General features: G+C 43.5%; 1 protein-coding gene across 1 annotated transcript in view; it reads right to left on the bottom strand.

The window, feature by feature from the left end:
- USP22 (ubiquitin specific peptidase 22) overlaps window positions 1-22,148 on the bottom strand; it is a 150,599-nt gene extending 128,451 nt beyond the window's left edge. Inside the window, exon 1 of the mRNA XM_085890971.1 lies at window positions 21,871-22,148. The gene's annotated coding sequence lies outside the window, so the exon portion shown is untranslated. The remainder of the gene's footprint in view (window positions 1-21,870) is intronic.
- Between the last annotated feature and the right edge of the window lie 640 nt (window positions 22,149-22,788).

The raw sequence follows: 22,788 nt of genomic DNA, 5'->3' as shown, positions 1-22,788 counted from the left end.
CCTCCCTCATCCAGCCACTCGACTAGGGGGTAATATCAACTTTCAAGACTTATTACACCCGGTACACCTCATCTTCATCATCATCATTTTGCAAAATTACGTGTGCTGCGTTTGTTCAAGAGAAAATTGAAACGGTATATGATGATGTTGTTGGTGTTGTTGTTTTTGTTGTTTATGTTTCGAGGTATGGTACGGTATGGTTAAGAGACTTTATAATGCATTCTTCAATAAATTGGAAACAGTACCTGGTGTTGTCGTTTTTTTATTTGTATCTTTAATGAAAATGTAACCATGCATTTGAGGTCAAAAATATTTTAAACTTTAAAAACTTTCCCCTTTGAACCAAGAACCACTGAGAACCGATAACGTTATCCCCCTCGTCTACATTGTAACAATGACAAAACACTCGCGAATCTTTCCCCCATATTCGCGGGTCGGGAAATCCCCGGAACCTATCCCCCCCATTTCCCATTGAGACAATGCCCCCACATTTGCGGTTTCAACATTCGCGGGGTTTTCCATGGAGTATATATAATTTAGTTGAAATAAAATGATGATTTTAAAGGTCGTATTAAAAAATTCCAGAAGTTTAGTGCTGTTGATGGTGTCTTATGCACCACTATATTTTTTTTCAACATTTCCAAGTACTGCTAAACAGAAGGGTTTTGAAAATGTCTAAAAGTTGATTTGTCCTCTGCAGTGTTCAAGTATATAATCCAATTGAAAAAAAAAGAAAATCCAGAAATTTCCCGCTGTAAATGCAGTGTCTTCAACACTACATCACCTTAGTTAACACGTTGCATTAGTTATTAGTGCCTGTTGTTTGTGGCCTTTATGACGTCCTTAAAAATAGCAAGTTTTCTGTTTGGAACGATTTTCAATTTTGTTTTATTGCCAGAGAGGTAGACAGAGGATAAAAAAAATTCACTTCTCGCTGCGCATTGTGATCAGGACAAATTCAGAGCCAGGGTACTGTAAAACTACAGCTTTATTTTCCAATTCATGTTCAAATATACAACATTCAATTGAAATTCAACTGTCCCTCAATCATGAACTGATGTTTGTGGATGGATGGATGGACAGACAGACAGACAGACAGACAGAAGTGAACGAATTGCTTAACCCCACTTATTGTTTCGCGCGCGTGGGGCAATTACGATAACAGTAAAATTTTATGGTAACAGTAAATACTTTGTATATCCACACTTTGCCTTCCTGAGTGCCAACACTCTTTTACGCATACTTCCTACATACAACTGATAGACTCCAACAGGAATATTGTGCCAAATTTACTGTATGTAGTACATTCCACAGACCTGAAAGGTTATTTGGATTCCTCTATTTGCAGGTAATTCCACATGGCCTTGATGGGACTGATGTCCAGACACTGAGTTCGCCATTCTAACACTTGGAGCAGACCAGCTGTAACCTTGATGTTCAAATAATCTCCACCTATAAAAGGCAAAAATCTCTCTCTATCTCTGTTTTTATGTGATCTATGAAGTCACAAATTCCAAACTCAGGGTACAAATACAACTTTGTGTGGAGGTTAACATAGACTATGTGGCCGCGGCCTCATACGGGGGTGTGAGGGGTGGAGGAGTGCAAATGCTCCATGTAAATGTCTACCATGTCGCGCCACCTGGTGGTGGTGGGAGAGGGTATTACAATTAACAAATTTCCTTTCGCTACAAAGTGTTACTTAGTCACATTTCTCTTCCCTCGCAACACAGGGTAAATCTGCTTGTGTTTTACTATATTGGAAGTGTGTTTTGGAGCATTATCTTGTTGGAAAATAAATTCTCTTCCAATTAAACAATTTCCACGAGGAACTGCATGGTGCTGCAGTATCTGCTTGTACTTCTCTTTTGTTAACATCCCATTGATTTGAACAAGTTTTCCGACAACAAAAGCTGAGATACAACCCCATACAGTCACAGAGCCTCTCCAATGTGAGCTGATGAAAAATAATTTCACATATTCACTAATTTAAAACTTTTATTGAGGTTTCTTGTGATTTCCATCAATGTAACTGGTATTGATCACTTCAATAATTTAACATTATTTACTGTACAAAAATCCACAAATGGTTTCCTGTATATTTTCTTTGTGGAAAGTTGGATATTACTAACACATTAATATAAAATGTAAAGCAAAAATAAAAGTTTTTCAATTTCCTCATTTATTTTCGACAATTAATGGTAACTGTGATATTCAACTGATTTTCACAGAAATTTGAATTATTATCTACCTATAATGCACACTTCTAACTTCACACAAATGGATAATGAGGAACAGCACAACAAAAGTGAAAAAACCCAAACTTCTGCACAGTACTGTGGATATATATATATATATATATATATATATATATATATATATATATATATATATATATATATATATATATATATATATATATATTACAGAACCAGGATTCACCAAGAGGGGGACTCAGACTCTTCCTGACCTCCTGCCTTGCAGGCTGCCATGCTGCAGATAAGTCCAAGGCCCATCGAGTCGTCAAGCAACTATGGGCACTGGTTGATACTGCCAGACCTGGCAGGGTTTCCGCCCGAAAACGCATTACCTTTTCCGGTGGCTTGGAAATGCCAATTGGGGTATGTACACTCGGTGCACACCCGTCTAGTTATTACGTGTGACTGAGTGGAACCGTGAGTACGCACTAGCTAACTGTGGAGCCAATCAATGGGGTAGAACTTCCCGTCTATCTAATCTTACAAGCTAAATCGAACCAATACAGAATATGAGATGAAACAGGCTGGATGGAAACAAACCGTTTACCCAAATAAGCAAACACATATTTACAAGCACAATAATCAGTCATGAAAGGCACCTATTCACAGGCACAGCAAACAATCAAGAAAGGCAACAAAAGAAAAGAACAGATTCTAACCCTTCACGCTTATTCCTCTTCTACAATCTTGTCTTAATTAGCTACATACAGGACATGGCACCAGCAGAATCATACCGAGGAAATGTGGACAGGAAGAAAAGTAGATTGAGGTAGAGCAAGATGTTGGTTCGGCCTTTGACACCGTGGCACACATCTGTTGATGTGTGCCAACCCCGCAACAAATGAGGAATAAGGAGGGGTAAGGAAAGCGGAAGGGTATAGATGCAAGTGAGACAATGTGGGATTATATATGCTTTAGAGGAAAATGTAAGGTGCACATGTAAAGTCTCACCCAGAAGGGTCAAGAGGAAAGTCACCGACAGCTCTTTGGAGTTGCGACACTCATCGTGAGTCGAGCTCGACGAATTAACAATTATGAGAGGGATAGCAAGTGAAAGAAGTGGACGTCAGTTTGGAGCTATCTCCCCGCGCTGGGGACCTCTTGGCTCGTTCGCTCTGAAAGTATGACGTATATATATACGGTTATTCAACCAGCCCTCGGGTAAAATGAACATCCATGACATGTAGGAGTTCCCTAGTCAGTTATATCGTGAGTATGTACATGTGCCCAGACAGGACACCACCCATTCTCCAGAGGGGAGCAAGATAAATGTTTTGTGCAGGCTATGTAAGTCTTCTTCCTCTTCATCTATACCCCTCTTGTCCTTCCGTTATTCCTGCTTTAAAACCCTCTTTTATCCATGTCTCACATATGGTGGTTGCCATTTTATGTACCACATAGCACAATTTGGCTTTCTCTCTCTCTCTCCCAAATTATCATTCAACAATGTTCATGTATATATTGGGTGCAACCCACTCTTTGTAAATTTCCTTTCTTTCTTTATTCAGCCCTCTTATACAGCACCACACACACCCACGTTATCAGACACCGCACCACAAACAAACGCAAATTTTATATGACGAGGGACAATGTCCCCATTTTAGAATCATTTCGGCAGGAAAGATCCCTGGGCAGGAAACCCCATTAAAGATGCCGCAGCATTGGCTCGGGGAGCACTTCAACGAGAGGATGATTCACAGCCAAAGGAGGGGTTGCCTGGCGAGCGCACCAATGGGAACGGACCATCGTGGGTAAAAGAGCAAGTGACAATCTTTGCCCCTGGGGTCTCCACCTCCCATGAAGTCTGAACATCTCCCACCCCAACCCTCAAGTCTCCACCAAACTCAAGCTGCTTCAAAGGCATAACACCAGACGTTCACTGCTGTTGGAATGCGCTGGGAACCCGAGCTCCATACTGACATACAGTATCTTTCTCTTGCTATCCTCTAAGAACCCCTATTCGTCCACCTCAACTCACAAAGAGCATCACGATTCTAAAAGAGCTATCGATGATTTTCCTCTTTCCTCATCAGGGTGAAGCTTTACATATGCACCTCACATCTTTTCCTCTTTAAGCATACATCAGTAACATCGCATGTCCACCTTTCTGCTTTTCTTCATTCCTTACTTGTTTTAGGATTGGCGCATGTCCATCGATGTGTGCCACGGTGAGTCAAAGCCCGAGCCAATGCCTTGCTCTGCCTCTGTTCTTCCTCTCTAACTTTCCATGCTATGGTATGATCCTGATGGTGCCATAGTGCGGTGCTATAACCGGTTAAGATAAGATTGTCTAAGGGGAATAATTAAGAAAGGTAAGTTATTTCCTCATGTGCCTTTGCCTGCCTATATCGTAGGATGATTGGTTGGTTATTGCTTGTAAATAGATGCCACTGATTGCATTGATTGTCTTTGTAAATAAATGTGCTTGTTTAACTGTTACCAATTTTCTCCCTGCTCACGTCAGCCTTTCCTGCATTGGCTCAATCCAACGTGTGAAGACGAGATAGATGGGAAGTTTTTCCCCATTGATTGGCTCCATAATTAGCCATTGTGAACTGCGTACTCGCCGTTCCGCTTGGCCATGCGAATAGATATACGGAGAGGGCTGCATTGGTGGCAGCACGGATGGGGAGATGGCTTGGTCCTTGGGTTGTAGTTCCTTGATGTGGTTAAGCTTGATGCTTCAAGACCGGGGAAGGCTCCGTTTGGCCTCGGGGACTCGTGGCGGGTGGTGGTGGCGGTCAGTTGTGAGTGCATGCACATGCATGGGTCGTGATTTGCACATGCACGACTGTGATTTGTGCACTTGTGTACACATGTTATGCATAACATATTCTACATATTATATGCGCAAGTCATATGTGACATATTACAATTGAGATATACACATTATGTGTGACATATTGTACATGTTACATATACACACATATATTATATGTCACACACACACACACACACACAGATACTTTAAGACCTGGTAGGTCTCCATTCCAGCTACTGAAACCCACCCACATGTGGAGGTAGCAGTCAACAGCAACATTAACACACATATGTAAAGACACAGGTGGATACTTTGAGACCTGGGAGGGCTGCCTTCCACCTTCTGAAGCCCACATATGGAGATGACAACCAATGACACACACACACACACACACACACACACACACACACACACACACACACACACACACACACACACACACACACACACACACACACACACACACACACACACAGATACTTTAAGACCTGGTAGGTCTCCATTCCAGCTACTGAAACCCACCCACATGTGGAGGTAGCAGTCAACAGCAACATTAACACACATATGTAAAGACACAGGTGGATACTTTGAGACCTGGGAGGGCTGCCTTCCACCTTCTGAAGCCCACATATGGAGATGACAACCAATGACACACACACACACACACACACACACACACACACACACACACACACACACACACACGACTCGCAGGGGGATCTGGCTTTGCCAGGTGAAGTTCTAATCCTGTTGGCATTTTGAAATCTAGGAAAAAAAGAAAAAATTGTGGGGGCCTAAAACACTTGGCTTAGAGTCTTAGACACTAGAAAGTGACTTTAAAATTAAAAAAAAATAAACGGGAGTTTTTTTTTTTTCTTCGAAATCTCCAAAAAAAATGTTTTGGCGTAAAATACTGCCCGGCACTCACCGATGAACCTCTGAAAGTTTGACGAAGATCCATTTGGCCATCTCTGAGAAAAATGGCAACACACAGACAGACAGACAGACAAACATCTCTCTTGTCATAAAGATGATACTATAAGAAGAGCCACAGTTGTTGGTTGAAAGAAAGGTTATAGTGTGAGAGTTATTATGATATTAAAAGAGTTTTACAAAATACTTCCTGCAGTGCGTTTTCATAGAAGTCACAGAAGGATTCAAACCATGACAGGTTGACAGATCAATACACAGTTCATTCATTTAATTTGTATGTCATCATATGTTGTGTACGCTGGTTGTGTTTCTGGAACATGGTGTGAAATATTCCAGTTACGACACCATTGACATGGTGGTTACTTGTCCTTTTTTTGTTACTTCCAGAGTTCCAGACGTTGGTATAAGCTCATGAAAGAGATGAAACAAGGCTGTTACTTGTGTGATAAGCACACTAAATAATATATTTAAAATCCAAAATGGATTGTATAAGGTGGGCTGAGCATTTCCATCGGAAGCCAACATGTATAGAAGAGAAAACGAACCAGGCAAATTGTGCATATAACAGGGTTCTTTTCAAATGAATTTGTGATGAAAATCATCCCATTGAAGGAACTCAACACTGTGAGCTTTGCAGTGACACTACTCACTCAAGAAAAAGCAATTCAGGAAAATACCGTCGTAAGGAAAACAAACCAACCCCCACAGACAGTGAACAAGCATCACCATGGAAACGGAGACAAGAGACACAGAGAGAGCAACTGAGAAAGGAAACGGGACAAATACAACGATTGATAGGACTAAACCGAACCCCAAAGCTAATGAAGAGAATCCGTTTTTTATTTCTTGATGACAATGTCCCACCGTTTTTTTTTGTTTGTTTTTGTTTTTTTAAGTGTGGGGATAAATATAAAACTGACGACAAAGACGGAGAGATAATGGTTACTGAAAAACAAACTCAAAAATAGAAATAATAGCAAGGAAGATTTAAAAAGACGACAACAAAGGCAGAAAACAAAACCACATGTTGAGAGTAACCCAAAAAGATTCCTCCACAAACTAGGGAAATAAAAGCAAAACATATGTATAATATATATATATATATATATATATATATATATATATATATATATATATATATATATATATATATATATTGTAAAAGACTGGGGCAGTTGGGATTACACATTTTTAAAGAAGAAGGTGGCGCTTCCAACCAAAAGTAAAAAAAAACTAGATCGACTCCGATAATTTCAGTGAAAAAGCGACGAGCAGACCCCAGTCTCAGGCAACGTTTCTATTGTGCCTGATGAAGCCGGCTGCGAAGTCGGCGAAACGTTGCCCAAGACTGGGTCTGCGCTTGCTTTTTTGCTGAAATTAGCAGAGTCGATCTATTTTTTTACTTTTGGTTGGAAGCACCGCCTTCTTACAGACATATATATATATATATATATATATATATATATATATATATATATATATATATATATATATATAAATATATATAAATATATATATATATAAATATATATATATATAAAAATATATATATATATATATATATAAAAATATATATTTATATATATATATATATAAATATATATATATATATTTATATATTTTTATATATATATATATTTATAAATATATATATATATATATATATATATATATTTATATATATATATACATACATATCCCACCAAAAAGATAGACTTGAAAATTTCGAAAAAGGAATCTATGAGGATCCAAAATAACACAACAAGGAAGCAGATTGAATCCAAAACATAGAAAAGGCAAAGCAGCACCTAAAGGCCTGGATAGACGAGTGAAAAACAAAAGGTTTTGAGAGTGTTCCACATTAATGGATGATAAACTGCAAGCAATATACAAAATCAATCCCAAAATAATCAAACTGAGATAGAAAGCAATGAAGCTTTGGAATACCACATTGATATCACAGCACTCCAAAAGAAAGATCAAAATACCAGGAGTGAAGGTACAACGTGAGATCTTCCAGGGAAACAACCTTTCGCCCCTCTTGTCTTGCCTGGGCCAGGACCCACTGTGCAACCTCATTAATGAACAAGGACATGGATACACCCTCACATTCAATAAGAGAATGTCCAAAGAGACAGGAAAGGCGACATCTCCTGGAGATGGATGATTTAAAGGTTTTTGCACCAAACGACCAACAATTGGAAGAACAATCAAAATTAGTGAAACGGTACTCTGACAAAATTAAAATGGAACTTGGCCTCGATAAGTGTGCTCATGCACATTCATACAATGTAGACCGACAAAAATGGACATAACATAAAAACTGACCTTTATACAACAATTCAGAAAATAGAAAATGAAGCATCATTCAAATACCTCAGAGTGGACATGTCCCAAAGAAATGTGCAAAACAATTGCCAAAAAACATCTGTGAAGAACGAGGCTGATCCTGAAAACATTTGTCAACCAAAGAAACAAAATCAAAGCCATAAACCAACATGTAGAGCTATTGTTCCAATACAGCTGTGGAATAATAAACTGGCCACAATCAGAAATCAACAAGTAAGATATCAAAACAAGGAAACTCCTCACTATCCATAAATTGCTCCACAAAAATCAATGCAACCGGAGAATGTAACTGCCGAGATGAAAAGTAGGTCGTGGCCTGATGGAACGCAACCAAATGCACAGAATGCCATCAGTCAGACTGGCTGAATATGTGAAAAGTACGACAGACTACAGAATACAATTTTGATGCAAACACGAAGACAGCAAGCCAGAGAAGGAATCCCGAACAAACCTCACAAAAAAATTCCAAAGACAGGTGCAAATACAAGATGTCACACCTGAAATGAAAACAGCAACAAATACAGCCCAAATGATTGCAAAAAAGACAAAATAAAAATATAAAGCGAAATACCAACAGATATACATCAACAACTGGGAGAATGATAAAATAGCATGGATATATATATATATATATATATATATATATATATATATATATATATATATATATTGTTACGGAAATGGCCCTTAGTAGGCTACTAAATATAGGATTAACTCAGATTCCCCATTAAATGCATGTTTAGCTAGGCTGTTCGGTAAATGGACGTTACATGTGTGCCGGGAGATGTAGGATGCATGTTATTGTTCGTACAGTGGTGGTGTGCCGAGGGCTTCTTCTTCCTCCCCTCTCCGGACGATAGACCCCGCCAAGTCGGCTGAGGGGGAGTGGCCTGGAGAGGGAGGTGGAGCTGGGGGGAGGAGTTTGTCGGCTTCGTAAAGGGGGAGGAGCCAGTGGCTCACGGGCGAGCGAACGAAAAAGAAACTGGTGAAACTGTGGGCGCCGAGGTGGCGCCGATCGGCTGTACACGGGACAGCTGTGTCGGTTTTTCGTGAGGAACGAGCCGAAAGAAAGGCAGAGATGGCAACAGAGAAACGACGAGTGTCGAATCGCGATCTGCTGGATGAGCAGGGGCTGCGAGGCGAGCGAGAAAAGAAAAGACAGTGGTGAATCGGCTGGAAGAGAAAACTGAACCTGAGGGTCGTGTCTGCCGTCGGCCGAGAAAGAAAAGGTGGAACTGAGAAACGACTGGTGGGAGTCGTGATCTGCTGTGTAGGGGACGGCTGTGTCTGTCTGCGATCTGCTTCGTGAAGGAGGCAGGAGAAATGACTTGAGGCTGCCTGCACATCGAGTGGGCGATCGACTTTCATGAGAAGGTCCTCGACACGTCTGCCAATCCGCCTGCCGGAGCCCAAACACCTGGATTTGGCCTTGTCTGGTGAACAGGCCAGGCCTGGATTTGTATGCTAGACCTTGTGAAAAGCCAGCTGGAGCATACCACCATGGATCTTTCGCTCTGGTGCAGTCGACCTCACGGGGTCTGAACGTGCGAGAGTGCGTGCGTGAGGTCTGCGACAAAAGGGCGAGCGCCATTTTGCCACGCTGCGTGTTCGAGCTGGGGGCTCGAATCCGTGGGCATCGGCTTGTTACGAGCGACATTCGTGCTTTTGACACTTTCCTCTCGTCCATGAAACATCACCAAGTACTCTGTCTTGTCTGCATGTTGTTTAAGGCATATCTTGGTAAGGACCCCCTCGAAACCTGTAATCCGTAGTTCCCTAGTTAAGAACGGGTTAAAGATTGTTAATAAAAACATTGTCGTGAATATTTTGCTTGTATTGTGTTCCCCGATGTTCCCCAATAAATCTGGTTGGTTCGTATGAAGTTGCCACTATGGATTAATTCGTGTCGTGTCGAGGAACGATCCGTTCGATTAGTATATAAAACAAAAAAAATGGTTACAGACTGGCAGAAAACGCTCGGCATCTGACAAAACCACTCTGTAACCGGGGTTCTATTTCCCCAACTGGTAAAGTCCAGGATAAGGTTGGTATCGCGATTGAAGACGCGTGACCCGAGGCCTGTGCCGAACCAGCCGGCGTTATAAACCCCGGAGACGGCCAGAGTGGGTTGAGAATCCCTCCGTCGCTGAATCCTTAAATACATACATATATATATATATATATATATATATATATATATATATATATATATATATATATATATATATATATATATATATATATATATATATATATATATATATATATATATATATATATATTGTTGCAGTTCTCGGAACCGCATGCATACAACAGATAGGTCTCCCAAGACAGTAATGCCATTATTATACGTGTAGATAGTTCCCTTCATTTTGTTTAGCGGGACAACAGAGTGCATTGCGATCATTTAATAGTTAGGGTTGCTAAATCAATTTTTCATTTCAACCCCACTCTTCTTTTCTTTCCTGGGATACATCAGTGAAGTGCGCTTTCGCTGTACGGTGGGCAAACTGCCGTGCCGCCGTGAAGGATCCGCTGCACCCGGAGTCTAGTTCCCGGGCGAGCCCGAAACCCAGGCTGTTGGACTGTCGATTTGAGCTTCCAATAAGCTGGGGAGAATTGCCGATTGCATTAGAAAGGAATGCAAACAAATACCTCTTAAGAGGCTGCACGGATGGTGTTTTTTTAACAGCAAGACAATCCACGGTATCCTCTGCCCTACTTGCCCCTCGTCTCGTTTACCACAGCGTACCGTCCTTCACCTGACATGATGTGCGGTCCACGATGACCCGACATCTCAGAGCGAACACCCCAGGGATCCGCAAGCGGCTCCGATGGAGGATACGTGGTCGGTCCAGAGGTTCTCCAGAAGACCGCAGATCCATGGTCGGTTCACCCGAGGACAAGGGGTCCAGAACCGATGAGGATTTGCTTGTGATTCACGTGCCAATTTCGGTGTGGGCGATTCATGTCGTCTTGTGGAGTCGGAGCACAATGTTCCCACTCTTGGGGATGGCCTTGCCGAAAGCGGAGTGAGGCGGTTTCCGGCCCAAGCTGGCGGGCCACATGAGAGGTCGGGGCCAATCAGAGCGCCCGATTCGGGTGATGACGTTTGAATTCGGCATGGCCATTCCCCCGAGCTTCGGGTCCTATAAAAGACGGAGAAGTGCCTCCATCTCATGAGTGCGTTTTCATGCGGTGTGTTCCTGTTCCCGCCTCCTGCTTCTAGTCTCAGCCTACACCTTGCCTCGTCGATCCGCCTCCTGCTTCTCGACTCCGCCTCCTAGTCTCAGCCCACGCCTCGACGTCGACCCCACCCGCCTACCTGGTCCCGCCCACCACTCCACCCTCGCACTCTGGACTCCGCCCCTTCTCCACTCAAGCTCCTCCTTCAGAACACAGTCTCCGCGCGTGCGGCTGGGGCCAGAGAAAACGCGACTACTGTCAGGTACCGCACCATGGAGCATTCCCCCCGAAACGTATTGGTGGCGCGTCATGCCATCGGGCGCACAGGTACCGAGAGCATAACCTCAACTCCCCTCCCTCCCTGGCTGCAAAACCCCCCTCTCATCGGGGTGTGTGTGTGTGTGTGTGTGTGTGTGTGTGTGTGTGTGTGTGTGTGTGTGTGTGTGTGTGTGTGTGTGTGTGTGTGTGTGTGTGTGTGTGTCCTGGCACCTGTCTGGTTAAGTAAGTCTGTAGAAGATCATTATTGTTATTAATTTCACGTCAAGTCTGCTCTGTGTCTGCTTTTGTAGGTTGCTTGTCGCACCCCATGCATGCTTCTTTCTATCCTGCATTACACCCCAATAAATCTTCACTGTGCCACATGGCTTTCCTCACCTGCTTATAAATAAATCATCATTACGAATGTTCCCAGCTCGTCTTGGTGTTTTCTTCCATTGATCCAGCATGGTCCGAGTCCTAGTTCAGCCGGGACTTTATTCCAAACGATCCGTTCCTTTCAGCCGGTACGTCCTTGGCAGTGTCGCTCAGCTGCATCCGATCCGCTAAAGTGATCCGGTCCGGTAGAGCGATACGGTTCGGACAAGACGTACCGAGGGCGAGTTTCCCCGGTAATTAAACCACGTGATTAATTAGGTAACCTGATTAACCCATCACGCGATTCGCTGGCCGTCCCTCATTGGACAGGCCCACGGTAGGCGGGGCAACTCCCACCTTTCTGGGGCGGAGTCGGAGCTGAGGCGATTGTAGCTCTGCCTACCTCCTCACCTAAGGCCACGTGCGTAATGGTGATGGTGGAGCAAGGCGACGGTCCGCTGTTGTTGTTGTTGTTGTTGATAAAAACCTAACTTAAAAAAATTAACCCGCAGCACATGAAATTCCCTTTAGACACAGGGGATGGATTCTAACTATAAACATATACTTAGAGATAACTGAGCTATGGGGGCTGCTGACTGTCTGTGTGCAATGGCTTCCAGATCCGTAACAAAACACACACACACACACACACACACACACACACACACACACACACACACACACACACACACACACACACAGTTGCGGGCCGGGGTCTGGTGGTGAGAACGACCACTTGGTGGGTGAAGTTATGTCATCTCCCAACAGACTCCCGAAATTATAGGCCGTCGCTCACGGATAATTCCGTGACGCGGCGGGTCGCTTAACCGACCGTGGATGCCAATACCTCAACCGCGTAGCATAGGGTCTTGCTGCAGGTGCAATCAGTTTACCTAATTAACCACGCGGTTTCAACTACTGGGGAACCACGCCCTCGGTACGCCTTGCCTGAACCGGATCACTCTACCAACTACGGTAGCGTACCAATTACCAACTCCGGATCGGATGCAGGCGAGCGGAACTGCCAAGGACGTACCGGCTGGAATGAACAGATTATCGGGGATAAAGACCGGGCTCAACTCAAATCCGAACCATGCTGGACCAATGAAGGAAAAGACAAAAACGAACTGGGAACATTTCTACAATGATTTATTTACACGAGGCGAGGAAAAACATGTGGTACAGGAACAAGTTTATTGGTGTGTTATGCAGGGGAAAGAAGAGAGAGATGTAGTGCGACAATTTTTACAGCAACTTATAAAAGCGGACACAGAGCAGACTTAACGCGAGAATAATAAAAGCAAGAATTACAATAATTAAAAACTTATACAGTTTACTTATAAGACAGGCGCCACACACTCAGACAAAATAAACCCAATTAAAAGGAAAGGGGACCTTTTGCAGTTCGGAAGGTGGAGGGGGGGGGGGGTTGAGGTCGCAGTTCTCGGTACCTGAGAGTTTCGGGGGAAGGGATGCTCCGTGGTGCGGCACCCGACAAAGGTTGAGTTGGTCAGCCACAACCGTACGTGTGGAGTTCGTGTCCGTGAAGGAGTTTGAGTGGAGAGCGCGGGCCGCCGAGGCAAGACGTGAGTTGACACTTTGCAACAACGCCAACGAGCCCACCGAATTCTCCGACCACCAAAGAACCAACGACCTTCCTTCTTTCTTTCTCAAGACCCTTCCACCAACTCAACCACCCCCCACAAAACGAACCCTCAAATCCAACTACGAACTCCACGAACTTCAAGCATTCAACCCTCTTCTGAGGATCGCTTCGAACTTTATAGATCTCCCTTTATTGGGTGGGGAGGGGCCTTGGCGAAGCTGACGTCGTCATCCGTGCCGATTGGACAGGGCCTTCATGGGGTCCGCCCTTTCTGGGCAGGGTTTCAGCCAGGCCGGCAAACCCACCCACTCCACGCGTGTGAGGACTCGCCAAGAAGGAACTACTGAAAGATTTTGTCTCTAAAAACGAGTTGCTGGTTAGGCGAGTAGGCGGTGAAGCACTTGGCCAGGCCAAACGAGAGTAGCAAGCGAGAGGAAGGTACTGCGGCTCCAACAACAGGGGAAATAAAATAAAAGGGGAGAAAATGATTTATTAATCAAACTAAAAAAAAAAGTCGCAACGCACCCCTTTTGCTTCCCACTACACACAAGGGAGGGATCTATCTGCACATATACTAATGGCATAACTAACTCGGGACAACTGTCTGTTGTATGCATACGGTTCCTAGAACCGTAACAATATTATACGTGTGTGTGTGTGTGTGTGTGTGTGTGTGTGTGTGTGTGTGTGTGTGTGTGTGTGTGTGTGTGTGTGTGTGTGTGTGTGTGTGTGTGTGTGTGTGTGTGTGTGTGTGTGTGTGTGTGTATAATTTCAAAAGTCAAACAGAATGGACATAGACAAAGAAGGCTCATTGGAATGGCTAAGAAGAGGTCAGCTCAATTGGAATGGAGAAGGAATGAATGTCCAAGGGCAGGGACACAACACGAATTGATTTATGAAAACAGGGGTACTGACTCAATCGAGTAGGTGTAGGTTCTGCAAGACAAGAATACAAAGTACGAGTGACGTCCTCTCGGGATGTAAAAATCTCATGTGAGAACAGCTGTACACACAAAGACACAACAGAGTATGTGGAGTAATCCATTGGTACATATAATATGCAAAAACTTTAACATCTAAAATACCAGGATCTTTAGAATGAAGTGAAAAGATCCTGGAAGCTAAAGAGCACCAAAATTGTACCAATGGGAATAATAAAGAAGACCCTGATGGAGATCTTAAAAACCATCCCTGGGACTATTACGACAAACGAACTGCAGTTATAAGCTGTCGGTTGCTCAGTGACGATCCTGAATGGAGCCCTCGGTACAAAACCATGAGAACAAGAAAACTTAACAGCTTGGTCCATGAATCACGATCCCTCACTGAAGTGGAGGTGGATACTTCGAGACCAGGGAGGGAGACCACGAGACTGTTCCACCTTCTGAAACTGGCACATGGACATAACCACACACACACACACACAAACACACAAACACTCAAGAGCCAAGAGCAACACACACACCAAACACACACACACACACACACACATCTGTCCTTGTACTATTGTACAGTCGCATGGGCCCTAAGATATTGGGCAACAACTGTGCACTACAAGCCAACCTCAGCTGGCAAATAATTTTTACAACAAACTCAACATTGAACAGCTCCCTGCTGCTCATTGGTGGCTTGTTTTTTCTTTGGAGTTTCAAAAGGTACTTATGTCTCCTCTTTTCATTTTCTTTCCTGAAGGTTTGCAGGCAAGTTTGACACTGAAGTTCGTTTACTAGCTGATAAGCTGTGTGCTGCTGATGCTGTTGTCAACCGAGTTCTCACTCGAGGGCTGCGCGGTACGTGGAAAACTATCTTCCCTTTGATGTTGTTGCCTCATCATCCCTACATCTCTTAGATCCCTTCAGATTTCATCCCTCCATCTTTTCTATGATCCACCTGGTGGCCGCAAACTGCGGTGGCCAACCAAACAAGCTCACCTATGGGAATCTGTGGTTGGGCTTATGGGCCAGATGCCCCAACCACTCCAGGAGGCATGTCCTCACAATTGTATCCTCATCTCTTCAGAGTTGTCTTACTTCCTGTGATAATTAATGTGTGTTGGATCCAATGCACTTGGGTGGAAATTCCAAGTATGATGTGTACGCTTCTGTGGTGGAAGGACTGCAGTCTCCTGAGGTGTATCCTAAGGGGGATCCAACACTCAGACCGATATAGAAGCACTGATAGAAGTTAGAACACATACCAAGTACACTTTAAGTTTGCTTTTTATGCTCAAGTTCTTGTCCATAAGGACTGCTTTGCGTAAGGCTCCATAGACTTCACATGCTTGTGCGATTAGTATATCAATATCAGGATCCATTATTCTTAATGATGAAATCACAGATCTAAGCTACAGAAACACACTCACATGTTCAATGTCATTGCCATTTATGGTCATGGGACCTTTGTCTTCCTTGTTAACGTCTCTCAGAGTTACTATCAGTTTAGTTTTGGGAATGTTGACAAATAAACCAAAATATCCATTAACTTGATGGCATTAATGCATAGCTCTCTCGGCTCCAGGTTATGGTTGTGGCAAGGAGAGCAACATCATCTGCAAACTGGCATTCATTCTTCCATGCCTCACTGGCATTGCTCGTGTTCCTTCTGAATAGCTTCCCATCATACTTGTCCTTCAAATCAACTCCCACGTCACCTGCCTCTTTCACACGTGCAGTCCATTGTTCCACAACGAGACAAGCAATAAGTTAAACAACACAGGTGCCATACAGCATCCTTGCCTCAGCCTGTTGTCTATATTTATCTCTTCAAGAGGGTTGCCATCCAGATGGATCAGAGCATGTATGTCCTCCTGAAGGACTGGAGTGTGATGGTTTCGTTCGGGACACCAAGCTTCCTGGGTCCTGTCCATATGGCAGTTTGGAGTATAGTCATAGGCTTTAATCAGGTCGATAAACATGAAGAATTAGGGTTAGGAAAATGAAACAGCAACAAATACAGCCCCAGCAACTGCAAAAAAGACGAAAGACCAAAATAAAAATTAAAAAAGTTGAACAGATTGGGGATAGACAAAGAAGGCTCATTGGAATGGCTACGAAGAGCTCAGCTCAACTGGGATGGAAACCGATTCATAAAATTTCCCAAGATTGAGGATACGACCTACCCCTATGAATGAAAAAAATATGGTGGGACCGAGCCAGACGAACAAGTGTGGGTTCTGCAAGACAAACATAAAGTACTAATCACCTGCTTTCGGGATGCACAAAACTTATGAGAACAACTTTACACACAATGGCACAACAAAGTATGCAAAGTGATTCATTGATATATCTGCTAAACTTTCAACATCCCAGTTCCAGAAAACTCATGGAAAAACGAACCAAGGGCAATCATTGAAAATAAGGACGTCATGATCGCATACGACCTGATGATCCAATCGAGCGTGATCAGAGAAAACAAAGGCCTGGTGTTGAATTAACGGTTAAGGTGGCTGGCTTAGAATCCTAGGGTCTTGAGTTTAAGCCCCTGTCGGGCCATTGAATTAACACCAGGTAGGGTTGACTCAACCTGTCATCCTTCCGAGGTCGGCAAAATGAGCAGAATGCTGGTAACAGCAGGCATCGCATCAGCGGTACAGCCGCACCCCCAGTAAATTATTCAGCCAAGCAGCCACAGGCTGCATACAAATAAATGAATAAAAGAGAAAACAAACCATTGTGACCAGACAGACATAATATTAAGGAACAAAAAGGAAAAGACATAGTTGCTGATCAAGATATCAGTACCCATTAATTTTGGCTTCAACGATACAAAAAAAAAAAAATCAAGAAAATGACCAAAATGCGGCAACTGGAATGAGAAAGAAGATCGTCACCGAGATTTTAAAACCATCCCTGGGAATATTACCACAAACAAACTACAATTGGGAGTAAGTCCGGGGTTAGGTGACGATCCTGAAAAGAACAGTCGGAACAAAAAACTTCAACAGCTTGGTCCATGAACCGTGATCCTTAGTGAAGTGGAGGTGGACACTGAGTCCTGGAAGGACTCCGTTTCACCTCCTGAAACCCGCAAGTGCAGATAACAACCGACACACACACACACACACACACACACACACACACACACACACACACACACACACACACACACACACACACACACACACACACACACACACCTAAGGCCATACTCAAACCTACTACAAAACAAGACCAACCTATTATTAAACAGGGCTCCACTCAAAAACTGTAAAATGAGAAGAATCATTTGTACACTGCCTGGATAGACCATAAGATGTCTTGATCGTGTTCCACATTCATGGATAAAATGCATGCAAGTATACAAGATCATCCCCCAAATAATCAACTGATTTTGAAAGCAATGGAGCTATGGAATACCACATTGATACTGAGCTGTACTCGGAAGGAAAGATCAAAATACCAGGAGAGAAAATACGTCACGAGATCTTCCAGGGTGATGGCCTTTCCCCGCTCTCCTTTTGCCTGGCCCTGGACTGACTGAGCAACCTCATTAATGAGCAAGGACATGGATACACCCTCAAATTCAATAAGAGAATGTCCAAAGAAACAGGAAAGGTGACACATCTACTGTACATCGATAATCTAAAGTTTTTCTTTGTACCAAACAACAAAAATTTGGCAGAACAACCGATATTAGTAAAGCGGTACTCTTGACGACATCCGAATTGAATTTGGCCTCGATAAGTGTGCCAAGTACACATTCGTGCAAGATAGATCAACAAAAATCAATGGAGATACAACAATACAGGAACTACACAACGAAGCATCATGCAAATACCTTGGAGTAGAAGAGGGCCACAAAATAACTCACCAAAAAATGAACAAAACAGTGATTACCAAAGAATATGCCCATAAAACGAGGTTTATCATGAAAACAGTTGCTTTTAAAAAAAAACGAGGTTGATTCTCACCCCGCGAAACAAAAATATAACAGTATTCCTTTCCAGCTGTGGAATAATAAACTGGCCACAAGTGGAGATCAACAAGTTAGATATCAAAACAAGAAAACTCCTCACCATCCACAAAAATCAGTGCATCTCGAGGATGTACCTGCCGAGACGAGGAGGAGGTAGCAGTCTGATGGAGCGTAACCAAATGCACACAACAACAACTGTCGGATTGGCTGAGTACGTGAAAAGTTCAACAGATTACTAAATCCAATTTGGATGCAAACACGACGACAGCAAGCCAAAGAAACAGGAAAGGTGACATCAAATTTGACATCCCAAATCCATCTTTCAAAAAATTTCAAAAGAAGATGCCACATATCAACCCGAAACAGTGAATACAGCCCCAGCGATTGCAAAAAAAAAATAAAAAAAAGACAAGAAACTAGAGAGTTCATCGAACACCTTTCCCCGAGCAATCTTGAGGAAAAGGACATGGGAAGGATGTTTTAAACTCTTGCTTTATGTTTCCGAGCACAATCTATATTTCCGAAGAACCGCAATGTTGTCCGAATCTCAATATTCCCCAACACTGAGAGCACGGGTGGCAAATATCATTGGTTGAGATTGCGTAAAATTTTATCCAAGTTCCGCGAAACTGGAGGTTTTTGAAAGTGACAAGAAGATTCTTTGTGTTCAATACGTACTTCAATTTAATTAGAAATAAACTTTTTAAAGGCTGCAGAAAAAAAGGGATTTGGAAGTTTACCGCTGTTGATACGCCGTGTTTTACCCACCCGATCAAACACATTAAATTAGTTATTGATGCCTGTTGTTTGTGTCCTTTATGATGTCCCTAAAAACAGTAAATTCCCTGTTTGGAATGATTTTAAGGACAGGCAGCCAGAGGAAACAAATTATCTTACTCCTCTGAGAGAATGCACATTCCGGGTAATATTCCGGACAATTTGCCAAATTCAGAACCAAAGTACAACTTACACTGCAGGTCTGTGTTCCGATTCATGTTCTAGTGTTAAAAATATGAAATTCAATTGAAATCAAGTTCCTTGATCAGAGATTGACGTCTGTTGATAGACAGACAAACAGACAGAGTGTGAACCAATTGTTTAGACATGTTGTTGCGCTCCGCGCACGGGGTAAATATAAAGTGAAATATCAACAGATGTACATCGAAAATTGGGAGAATGATAAAAGAGCAGGAAGATATTAGAATAATAAAAATCAAAAAAAATAAATTAAATGAATAAAAAGAGTTGGACAGATTGGACATAGACAAAAGCTGAGAGGTCAGCTCAACTGGGATGGAGAATGAATCATAAAAAAATACCCAAGACCAGGGACACCACACGAATGGCTTTTAGAAAATGGAGGGACCGAGTCAATCGGACATGTGTAGGTTCTGCAAGGTAGAAACAGAAAAGTACAAGCCACCTCCTATCGGGATGTAAAAAATTCATGTCAGAGCAGCTGTACACACAAAGGCTCAACAAAAGTATGTAGAGTAATACACCGGGACATCTGTAGAGATTTCCACATCCCAGTTCCACAAAACTCATGGAAACATGAACCAAAGGAAGTCATTGAAAACAAGGAAGTGATGCTCACGTACGACCTGATGATCCCATCGAGCATGAACACAGAAAACAAAGCATTCTGACCGGATATAGTACTGAGGTACAAAAAGGAAAAGAAGGCATTGCTAATTGAGGTTAAAATACCTAGTGATTTTGGACTAAGCAATGCAGATATCAATAAAATGACCAAGTACCAGGTCAGGTCAGGTAGTGAATTGAAAAGATCCTGGAAGCTGAAGAACTCCAAAATTGTAACAGTGATTATGAGAGCAATGGAAATGATTTCTTTTTTGTTTTTTGTTTTTAACAAAAACAGAACCTTACGGAGGTATTAAAAACCATCCCTGGGAATATTACTACAGACGAACTACAATTGGAAGCTGTCCGGGGCTCGGAGACGATCCTCAAAAAAGCCCTTGGAACAAAAAAAAACTTTGAGAACAGAAAACTTCACAAATTGGTCTTCGAATGGTGACTCCCACCCCCACCCACACAGAAACGGAGTTGGACACCTCGACACCTGGGAGGACTCTGTTCCACCTTCTGAAATCTCCATATGCAGATAACAACCGATCTCTCTCACACACACACACACACACACACACACACACACACACACACACACACACACACACACACACACAGACGTGGACACACAAACACACACACACACACACACACACAAACGGGGACACACACACACACACACACACACAAACACACACACACACACAAACACACAGACGTGGACACACACACAAACACACACACACACACAAACACACAAACGTGGACACACACACACACACACAAACACACAAACGTGGACACACACACACACACACAAACACACAAACGTGGACACACACACACACAAACACACAAACGTGGGCACACACACAAACACACAAACACACAAACGTGGGCACACACACAAACACACAAACGTGGACACACACACACACAAACACACAAACGGGGACACACACACACAAACACACAAAAGGGGACACACACACACACACACACACACACACACACACAAACGGGGACACACACGGACACACACACACACAGGGACACGCGCACACACACACAGGGACACACACACACACGGACACGCGCACACACACACAGGGACACGCACACACACACACATGCGCACACACACACACACGAACACAGGGACACACACACACACACACAGGGACACACACACACACACAGGGACACACACACACACACAGGGACCCACACACACACAGGGACACACACACACACAGGACACACACACACACAGGGACACACACACACACAGGGACACACACACACACACAGGGACACACACACACAAACGGGGACACACACACGGACACACACACACAAACGGGGACACACACACACACAAGCACAGACAGAGAGGCATACACGCACAGACAGACAGGCATACACGCACAGACAGACAGGCATACACGCACAGACAGACAGGCATACACGCACAGAGAAGCACACACGCACGCCTACACACACCTTGACACACACAATGTCCCATCACACTTTGTCACGGCTTGGACTTGAAATGAAACCAAAATGTAGAATCCCACTCACTGTCCGTCCATCACACTTTGTCACACTTCATCTGAGCATCCTTCAATGGCTCCCACCTTCCTTTTCCTGGCTTCCAACGATCCGCAGCACACAAACCACTGATGTATGAGCCGCACGCTTTGCTTCCAATGCGCTTCTTGCTTCAAACTGCTCAGGTGAACGCAGCCCGCAGAGCTCATGCCGCCGAGGCCGAGCCGGGGCCGTACAAGCCCGGGACCCGGCCCGGCCCGATGCTTCCCCAATATTTAATCTCTCCTTCCTTTCCTTCAGCCGGGATTTCAGCCGCGCCTTCTGATGCCGCCACCCCCGGTTCAATTCCTGGGGTCGCTTCTTCTGCTACCGCTTTTCGGGGCGGCGAACGAGCCGAACGGCATGCCGGGAAACGCCGTTGCGCCCCCTCGCGCACGTTCCTCGTGCGCTCATCCTGGGCTTCCCTGTCCTGCCCAATGTTGTTGTTGTTGTTTTTTTCTTCCTCTGAAAGCTTCCAGAGCTCGCGTGCTCCGTCTTTCCTCCTCCTTTCTGGCGTTACCGTTACCAGATTGCGTTACAAATATGTTGTTGCTCTTTAAAGCTGTACGAAATGCTTCCTTGTGTTTTGTTCTGCTTTCCGAGCATTAAAATCGCGTCACGAGAGGGAAGTCATGCACCACCCGAGCTAACGTCTTTCGTTGTTATACAGCTCAAATACACTTTCATTTCCCGACTTCATATTTGTGACTAAAATTTATTACACGAAAGTTATATTCACAGTGTTTTTGTTTTGCTTTCAGATAAATTTGTTTCCGTGATTTATAAAGAACAAAAATATAATAAAAAAAATGAGGTGGGAAACTTCCAGGGTCCCCCGGAAACGACATTTTAAAATAATACGTTGCGTTCAAATCAACGTTCAACGACGTCTTCCAGATTCGACTTTAAGCTTCTCTTCATATTTCGTAAGAAACAGTGACGTAGGTCTCTGACGTCACTTCCTC

This window comes from Eptatretus burgeri, chromosome 8 (assembly GCF_056783735.1).
Source record: "Eptatretus burgeri isolate ZD-2024b chromosome 8, Ebu_testis_v1, whole genome shotgun sequence".
Classification (NCBI taxonomy): domain Eukaryota; kingdom Metazoa; phylum Chordata; class Myxini; order Myxiniformes; family Myxinidae; genus Eptatretus; species Eptatretus burgeri.
Note: the sequence above shows the minus strand (reverse complement) of the source record. Positions and strands in the feature narration are given on the sequence as shown.